Genomic DNA, 10,232 nt, shown 5'->3' with positions numbered 1-10,232 from the left:
GCGGACGTGATCCGGAAGTTACTTTGCAGTGAGACAGCATCAGGAACTCAGGACTTGGCAGAGTATCTCGTGGCTTTCCATTCCTTGCAGTTCTTCTCCCTGTCGAAGCTCTTAAAGTCAGTACTTGAACCAGTGGGAGCCTCTTCACGTTGTGCCCTCCTTCCCCTTGTTCTCAGTCCAGTCGTGTGACCCGGACCGATATAGATTTCAGGGTGTGCCCGTGAGCCGCGTCGTCCACCTGCACATGCCAAGGCGGGCCTAGCAACAGCCCACACGCGAGCACCCGCACCGGCCGCACCGCACACACGGGTACACACGGCCACACGCGCACACCCACAGGCATGCACCCTGCACGCCCTGAGCATACTCAGACACGCCACACACTCACTCACACAGGGACGCGGACACACACACTCTCTCAGGTGGGCTCTCAAAGAGGGACACGCAGCTAGCCATTCTGGGTTACCCGAGGTGGCCGTCTGGGAGGAGGCCTGCCCAAGCAAGGGCTGTGACCCTGGAGCCTGGCCCGTTTACCCAGATAGATGGGGACTCCCACACTGGAGTAGAGTCAGTGGCCCTGAGCGGGGGGGCCCCGTGACTCCGAGATGTTTGGTGGCCTTGCCAAGGCCCCCGTGTGAGAGCAAGGGCTGCCTGCCTGCCTGCCTGCCTGCCCAGAGTCGGTGCTTGTGTGAGTTTGGGGAGCCTCCTGGATGTAGCCCTGTGGCTGCGGGTCGGGTCAGCCCAAGGTGGTGGTGACCGCCGCCGGCCCGGTAGCGCCAGGCCTTGGGAGGAAGCGCAAAAGTGACTTGCAAGCCAGCTTGTCCAGGAGTGGTCCTATTGATGTAAACCCTCAGGCACAGTCACAGAGGCCGGTTCCTGTGTCCTTTGCCCTCTACTTCTCCCAAGAGCAGGGGCCAAGAAAAATGGGGTAGGGCAAAAGGAAGGGGTAAGGCCTGCAGGGTGTCTGGCCTCCTGGTCAGTGGTCCTTTGGCCCTGCCTATTTATTAGGTGGTCAGCTTGGGTCCCCATTGGCTGGTTTCTTTCTCTTTCTCTTGTTCTGCATTCCATGTTATGGTGTATGTGTGGTGGTGGTGGTGGTGGTGGTGGTGGTGGTGGTGGTGGCAGTGGTGGTGTTTCCTGACACCAGTTTGAGAGTGTTGTGTTTGTGCCTGGCTGTGTTTTGGGATTTGCGGGGCGTTGGGGGTGGGGTAGGGTGGGTGGGTGATGGTAGTGGGGGTGGGCAGGTGGGTGGGGGGTTGTTTTGGTTTTGGCTTGTGCCTGTGTTGTGTGTGTTGTGGTTGTGGTGGATTCTGTTTGTTTGTGTTTACCTTACAAGGGGCTGAGGCCCAAGATCTGAGGTGGTGGGGGTGAAGCTGGAGGGGGCAGGGTAGGGATCCCCTTGGCATTGGTGGAGCCATACTGCCATCAAGCGGAAATTGTTTCTATCCAAGGGAGCTGCTTGGTCTCTACTGCTGAGGAAAGCCCAGGAGCGGGAAGGGGAAGTCTTGGGCGGGGGGGGTGCGGGGTGGGGGGGCGGGGAGTTGTGGGGGGAGGTATTGGCGGGGGTGAAGAGGGAAAAGGTGGGTCCTGTGCTTGCACCTGGACACCTGGCTCCTGGCCGCCTCTTCACCTGTGTGCTGGACCTGAGATTGGAGCTGAGGAAGTCACTCAGAAACCCCAGGGGCAGCCTGAGATGGCTGACCCCGGGGAGTTGCCTGGGTCCTCCAAGCACCGAAGGCCTGGGCCCCAGAACCTCGGAACGCCTCCGCTCCCAGCGAGGAAAGGGGCCTCCTGACCCCGGCATGGCCCCAGGCAGGGCACCCCCGCTACCCCCCAGAGAGGACACCAGAGGAAATGCCAGCCCTGGTCCCTGGGAAAGGTGGTGAGTTGCTTCCCCTGGGCCCACCCCAAAATGGCTGACAAGGAAGCTCCGCCCCCCAGGGCTGTTTGGCCTTGGGGCTGCCTGCTGTGTCCCCAGGGCCCCCAGGAGAGAGCTCCTGCTTCCCCACTGGGTCCCACTGTCAGGCACACTTCCCCTCTGAACCCCGTTGGGGGAAACCCTGGCTTGGGCAGAGCCCAGACAAGCCAGCGCTCCCCTGCTGACCCCTGTGCCTGGCAGAAGGCAGGTTCCTACTGCCTGCGCTTTTCAGAGACAGTTTCCGCTGGATGGCACTGTGGCTCCAGAAATGGCAGTCACCCCTTTCCCTGCCCCCACTGAGCCTTCCTCTCCCTGCATTTGCTGCCTGGCACAGAGGGGAAGGGCAACAACAGCAGCAGCAGCAGCCACCACCACCCCACCGCCACCACCAGCACCTCTGCCACCACCACCGCTACCACCATGCCAGGGCCATGCCACCACCACCAGCAGCAGCAGCAGCAGCAGCAGCAGCGCAGCAGCAGCAACGAGCGGCACGCGGAAGACAGGCGCTCAATGACTGCGCCACCCAGGCGCCCCACGTTGTGGGCTTCTTGATTTTTCAGCCTGCCTTGTGTTCTGGGGGAGGGGCCTGCCGCACCGATACTCAGGCAACCCTGTTTGGGTAGAGTCTCCATGTCCCCTGCGAGGCGGGATGGGGATGGGCACGCTGTGAGCTTGTATTTCCAGGCTTTTGTTCGCTGGCGGCTTTCCCTGGCGGTCTGTTATGCCTCTTCTGAGAGTCAGAGTAGCAGAGGCTGAATTGTCACAGAACAGAGGGATTGCTGCCCACTCTCCACTGATGTTCTGGCCACTTTAACTCTGTTACTCTTGGTGCTGCTCAACCCTGCAGCGTCCCGGGATGTGTGCCCCACACCCGAAGTCCCTGCCCTCACTTCCAGGGCCGTTCCGTCTCTGTCCTTTGTGTTTCTAACGCCGCCAGCCGCCAGCTGCCAGCCGCCCCCGTGCGCTCCTGGATCTCCCGGTCTCAGTCTATGCCCGGTGAGCACACGGGGATTCCGGAGTTCCGTGAGAAGCCTGGTGGCGCGTGCACCCGGTTCAGGGTCTCAGTCTGCTGTTCGAGGGTGCTGACCGCGAGTCCGCCCGCTCCCCCGTGCAGGTGGCCCACCAGCCGTCCCGCGCGCGCTCCGGGAGCTCCCGGTCTCAGTCTGGATCCCGTGAGTACACTGGGATTCCGGGATTCCAGTGTTCTGCGAGATGCCTGGTGGCACGTGCTCCCGGATCACCGGTCTCAGTCTGCTCTCCCGCGGGTGCCGTCCATGAGTCCGCCCGCTCCCCTGTGCAGGTGGCTGCTGCTTCCCGGCGCCCGAAAGCAGTGGCTCCCTCCCCTTTCTGTTTATCTTCCGATATCTGTGCGCGGTTTCACGGCTCCCCTCTTTGTACCTCAATACTCAGCGCTGGAGATGTTCATTTGTAGAGATCCAGATGTATCTTCCTGCATCTCAGGCTGATTCCGTGGTTATTTAGGCTGGTCTGGTACCTATCCAGCTCGACTCAGGGGACCGGCTGAAAAAGGGTTCCCCTACTCCTCCGCCATCTTAACTCCCTCCCGTACTTTTGAATCCTATTAGCTAGGATCTTGTTGAGAATTTTGGCGTCCATATTCATCAGGGAAATCAGTCTGTAATTCTCCTTTTTGATGGGGTCTTTTCCTGGTTTGTGGATCAAGGTAATACTGGCCTCGTAGTTTGGTAGTTTTCCTTCAGTTTATATTTTTTGAAACAGCTTCAGGAGAATAGGTATTATTTCTTGTTTGAATGTTTGGTAGAATTCCCCAGGGAATCCATCAGTCCCTGGACTCTTGTTTTGGGGGAGGTTTTTGATCACTGCTTTAATCTCCTCATAATTAATCAGTCTGTTTAGATAATCAATTTCTTCCTGTTTCAGTCTTGGTAGTTTATAGGTTTCCAGGAAGTCATCCATTTCTTCCAGGTTGTTTAATTTATTGGCATAAACCTGTTGATAAAAGTTTCTAATGATCCTTCCTATTTCATTGGTATTGGTTGTGATCTCTCCCCTTTCATTCATAATTATATTAATTTGGATCTTTCTCTATTCTTTGAATAATTCTGGCCAGTGGCTTATCGATCTTATTTATTCTTTCAAAGAACCAGCTTCTAGTTCTGTTGAACTGCTCTACTGTGCTCCTGGTTTCTAATTCACTGATTTCTGCTCTAATCTTGATCGCCTGCCTTCTTGTGCGTGGGTTAGGCCTATTCTTCTGTTCTTGCTTCAGCTTCTTGAGGTGAGAATATAAAAACTGCATTTTAAATTTTTCTGTTCTTTTGAGTGAGGCTTGGATGGCTATGTATTTTCCCCTTAGGACCACCTTTGCAGTGTCCCACAGGATTTGGAGCGATGTGTTTTCATTCTCATTGGTCTCCAGGAATTGTTTAAACTGATTTTTAATTTCCTGGTTTACCCAATCATTTTTGAGCAGGATGGTTCTTAGTTTACAAGTGTTTGAGTTACTTCCAAATTTTTCCTTGTGGTTGAGTTCCAGCTTCAAAGCATTGTGGTCTGAGAATATACTGGGAATAATCTCAGTCTTTTGGTATTGGTTAAGACCTGTTTTGTGACCCAGTATATGGTCTATTCTGGAGAAAGTTCCATGTGCATTCAAAAAGAATGAGCATTCTGTTGTTCTGGGGTATAGTGTTCTATATATATCTATGAGGTCCATCTGTTCCAGTATGTCATTGAAAGCTCTTGTTTCTTTGTTGATTTTCTGCTTAAGTGATCTGTCTATTGCTGAGAGCGGAGTGTTGAGGCCCCTACTATTAATGTATTATTATCTATATGTCTCTTTATTCTGGTTAAGAGTTGCCTTATGTATCTAGCTGCTCCCCTGTTGGGGGCATAAATATTTATAATTGTCATATCCACTTGTTGGATACATCCTGCAAGAAGAATATAGTGTCCTTCTGTATCTCTCACTACAGTCTTTAGTTTAAAATCTAATCTGTCTGATATGAGAATTGCTACCCCTGCTTTCTTTTGAGGACCAATGGTATGAAAAATTGTTTTCCATCCTTTCACTTTCAGTCTGGATGTATCTAGGTTCAAAATGAGTGTCTTGCAGGGGCGCTTGGGTGGCACAGCGGTTAAGCGTCTGCCTTCGGCTCAGGGCGTGATCCCGGCGTTATGGGATCGAGCCCCACATCAGGCTCTTCTGCTATGACCCTGCTTCTTTCTCTCCCACTCCCCCTGCTTGTGTTCCCTCTCTCGCTGGCTGTCTCTATCTCTGTCGAATAAATAAATAAAATATTTTTTTAAAAAATGAGTGTCTTGCAGAAAGCAAATGGATGGTTCATTTCTTTTGATCCAATCTACAACCCCATGGAATTTTATGGGAGTATTTAGGCCATTCACATTGAGAGTGATTATTGAGAGATATGTTTTTAATGATGTCATGTTTCCTATGAAGTCTTTGTTTCTATAGATCATAAATTTCTGTTCTGTATCACTCTTGGGGCCCTTTCACTTTTATAAGCCCCCCCCCTTAATATCTCCTATAGGGCTGGTTTGGTGGTTACGAATTTCTTCAATTTCTGCCGATCCTGGAAGTTACTTTTCTCTCCATCAATTCTGAATGACGGCCTTGCTGGATAAAGGATCCTTGGCTGCATGTTCTTCTCAGATAGAGGTTTGAAAATACCCTGCCAACTCTTCCTAGCCTGGCAGGTCTCTATAGACAGGTCTGACGTTATTCTGATATTTTCCCCTCTGTACATAAGGGTTTTCTTCTCTCTGGCTGCTTTCAATACTGTATCCTACATTGTTGGTGGGAATGAAAGTTGGTACAGCCACTCTGGAAAACAGTGTGGAGATCCCTTAATAAGTTAAAAATTGAGCTACCCTATGACCCAGCCATTGCACTACTGGGTATTTACCCCAAAGATACAGACATAGTGAAGAGAAGGGCCATATGCACTCCAATGTTCATAGCAGCTCTGTCCACAATAGCTAAATCGTGGAAGGAGCCGAGATGCCCTTCAATAGATGACTGGTTTAAGAAGATGTGGCCCACATGTACAATGGAATATTACTCAGCCTTCAGAAAGAATGATTACACAACATTTGCAGCAACATGGACGGTACTGGAGGACAGTATGCTAAGTGAAATAACTCAAGCAGAGAAAGACAATTATCATATGGTTTCTCTCATCTATGGAACATAAGAAGCAGGAAGATTGGTAGGAGAAGGAAGGGGGATAATCAGAAGGGGGAAGGAAGCATGAGAGACTATGGACTCTGAGAAACAAACTGAGGGCTTCAGAGGGGAGGGGGTGGGGGAATGGGATAGACTGGTGATGGGTAGTAAGGAGGGCACATATTGAATGATGCACTGGGTGTTATACGTAACTAATGAATCATGGAACTTTACATCAAAAACCAGGGATGTACTGTATGGTGTCTAACATTATTATGTTATATAATAAAAAAATAAAAGATCAGGAACACGACAAGGATGCCCACTCTCGCCATTATTATTCAGCAAAGTACTAGAAGTCCTTGCAACAGCAATCAGACAACCAAAAGGGATAAAATGTATCCAAATCAGCAAAGAAGAAGGCAAAATATCTCTCTTCTCAGATGACATGATACTCTATATGGAAAACCCAAAAGAATCCACCCAAAACTACTAGAATTCATAGAGCAATTCAGTAATGTGACGGGATACAAAATCAATGCTCAGAAGTCAGTTGCAATTCTATACACGAACAATGAGACTGAGAAAAGGAAAATTAGGGAATCCATTCCATTTACAATAACACCAAAAACCATACATTGTCTCGAAATTAACTTAAGCAGAGATGAAAGGATCTATATTCTAGAAACTACAAATCACTTTTGCCAGGCATTGAAGAAGACACAAAAAGATGGAAAAATATTCCATGCTCATGGATCGGAAGAATTAACATAGTGAAAATGTCTATGCTACCCAGAGCAATCTACACTTTCAATGCCATCACCATCAAAATAACAATGACATTTTTCAAAGAGCTGGAACAAACAGCCCTTAAATTTGTGTGAAACCAGAAAGGGCCCCGAATCACCAAGAAATTGTTGAAAAGGAAAAGCAAAGCTGGGGGCATCACAATGCCAGATTTCAAGTTATACTACAAAGCTGTGATCACCAAGGCAGCATGTACTGGCACAAAAACAGACACATAGATCAATGGAACAGAATAGAGAACCCAGAAATGGACCCTCGGCTCTTTGGGCAACTAATCTTTGACAAAGCAGGGAAAAAACATGCAGTGGAAAAAAGACAGTCTCTTCAATAAATGGTGCTGGGAAAATTGGACAGCTACATGCAAAAGAATGAAACTTGACCACTCTCACACACCATACAAAAAGATAAACTCCAAATGGATGAAAGACCTCGATGTGAGACAGGAATCCATCAACATCCTAGAGAAGAACATAAGCAGCAACCTCTGTGACATCGGCCACAGCAAAATTTTTCATGACACATCTCCAAAGGCAAGAGAAACAAAAGAAAAAATGAACTTGTGGGAATTCAGCAAGATCAAAAGCTACTATACAGGCAAGGAAACAGTCAAAAAAACTAAGAGGCAGTGCATGGAATGGGAGAATATATTTGCAAATGATGCTGCAGAAAAAAGACTGGTATCCAAGATCTACAAAGAACTTCTCAAACTCGATACAGGAGAAACAGATAAGGAAATCATAAAATAGGCAGAAGATATGAACAGACACTTTTCCAATGAAGAAATACAAATGGGTAACAGACACATGAAAAAATGTTCAAGAACATTAGCCATCAGGGAAATTCAATCAAAACCACATTGAGATATCACGTTACTCCAGGTAGAATGGCAAAAATTGAAAAGGAAGGAACCAACAAATGTTGGAGAAGATGTGGAGAAAGGAGATTCCTCCTACATTGTTGGTGAGAATGCAAGTTGGTCCAGCCAGTCTGGAAAACAGTGAGGAGGTCCCTTAAAGAATTAAAAATTGAGCTCCCCTATGATCCAGCCATTGCACTACTGGTGTTTGCCCCAAAGATACAGATGTAGTGAACATTGCACCCCACTGTTCATAGCAGCATTGTCCACAATAGCTAAATCGTGGAAGGAGCCGAGATGCCCCTCAACAGATGACTGGATTAAGAAGATGTGGTCTATATATAAAATGGAATATTACTCAGCTATCAGAAAGTACGATTTGTCAACATTTGCTGCAACATGGACGGGACTGGAGGAGGTAATGATAAGTGAAATAAGTCAAGCAGAGAAAGACAATTATAGGATTTCTCTCATCTATGGAACATAAGAACTAGGAAGATCGGTAGGGGAAGAAAGGGACAAAGAAAGGGGGGGGTAATCAGAAGGGGGAATGAAGCATGAGAGACTATGGACTCTGAGAAACACACTGAGGGCTTCAGAGGGGAGTGGGGGCGGGGGAATGGGATAGGCTGGTGATGGGTAGTAAGGAGGGCACGTATTGCATGGTGCACTGGGTGTTATACGCAACTAATTAATCATGGAACTTTACATAAAAAAACAGGGATGTACTGTATCGTGACTAACATAATGTAATAAAAAGTATTATTATTAAAAAAAGAAAGTTTTACCTCCTTCTTCCCAATTTTGATGTCTTATTGCTTTTGTTTTCTGATTGCTGAGGCTAGGACTTGCAGTTTTATGTCAAGGAACAATGGTGAGAGTGGACATTCTTGTCTTGTTCCTGACCATAGGGAAGCTGTTTTTCCTCACTGAGGATGTCACTAGTTTTGTGTTTTTCGTATATGACCTTTGTATTGAGGTATGTTCCTTCTAACCATACTTTGTTGAGGGTTTTTATCATAAAAGGATGTCATACTTTGTCAAGTGCTTTTTCTGCATCTATTAAGCAGATGATATGGTTCTTATCCTTTCTTTTATTAATGTGGTGGATCACATTGATTAATTTTTGAAATTATATCACCCTTGCAGTCCAGGAATAAATTTCCCTTGATTTGTGGTAAATGATTCTTTTAACGTACTGTTGGATTTGGTTTGCCAGTATTCTTTTGAGATTTTTTTTTTTTTTGCATCAGTGCACATCAGGAACATTGGTCTATATAGTTCTCTCTCTCTTTTTTTTTTTAAGAAAACAGGTGTATTTCCACTTTATTATTTTTTTAATAATGATTTTTTATTATATTATGAAAACCGGGGATGTACTGTATGGTGACTAATATATACTTCTCTTTTTAAGTGGAGACTTTAACTGGTTTGGGGATCAGGGTAATGCTGCCCTCATAGAATGAATTTGGAAGTTTGCTTCCATCTCCATTTTTAGGAACAGTTTGAGAAGAATTGGTATTAACTCTTCTTTAAATGTTTGGTAGAATTCTTCTGTGAAGACATCTTGCCCTGGATTTTTGTTTGTTGGGACGTTTTTCATTACTGATTCAATTTCTTTGCTGGTTATTAGACTGCTCTCGTTTTCCCTTCCTTCTGTCAGTTTTTGGAGTTTATATGTTTTCAGGAATTTATCCATATCTTCCAGGTTGTCCAGTTTGTTTGCATGTAGTTTTTCAAAATATTCTTGTAGAATTATTTGTATTTCTGTGGTGTTGGTGGTTATTTCTCCTCTCTCATTTGTAATTATTGGGGTGCTTTCTCTTTTCTTTATAAGTTTGACTAGGGATTAACCTATTAATTTTTGAAAGAACTATCTTCTTTCATCTGCTCTATTGTTTTATAAATTCTATAGCATATATTTCTTTTTTTAATAATATTTTTTATTATATTACATTAGTCACCATACAGTACATCCCTAGGTTTTGATGTAAAGTTCCATGATTCATTAGTTGCGTATAACACCCAGTGCACCATGCAATATGTGCCCTTCTTAAGACCCATCACCAGCCTATCCCATTCCCCCACAACCCTCCCCTCTGAAGCCCTCAGTTTGTTTCTGAGAGCCCATAGTCTCTCATGCTTCATTCCCCCTTCTGATTACCCCCTTTTGCTAATCGCTTTTTCCCCTACCGATCTTTCTAGTTCTTATGTTCCATAGATGAGAGAAATCATACGATAATTATCTTTCTCCGCTTGACTTATTTCACTTAGCATTATCTCCTCCAGTACCGTCCATGTTGCAGCAAATGTAGACAAATCATTCTTTTTGATAGCTGAGTAACATTCCATTGTATATATGGACCACAACTTCTTAATCCAGTCATCTGTTGAAGGGCATCTCGGCTCCTTCCACGATTTAGCTATTGTGGACAGAGCTGCTATGAATATTGGAGTGCATATGGCCCTTCTCTTCACTA

The sequence above is a fragment of the Ursus maritimus genome (genome assembly GCF_017311325.1).
Source record: "Ursus maritimus isolate PB19 chromosome X unlocalized genomic scaffold, ASM1731132v1 scaffold_X1, whole genome shotgun sequence".
Lineage (NCBI taxonomy): Eukaryota > Metazoa > Chordata > Mammalia > Carnivora > Ursidae > Ursus > Ursus maritimus.
The sequence above is the reverse complement of the archived record's forward strand: the minus strand, read 5'-3'. Positions refer to the sequence as shown.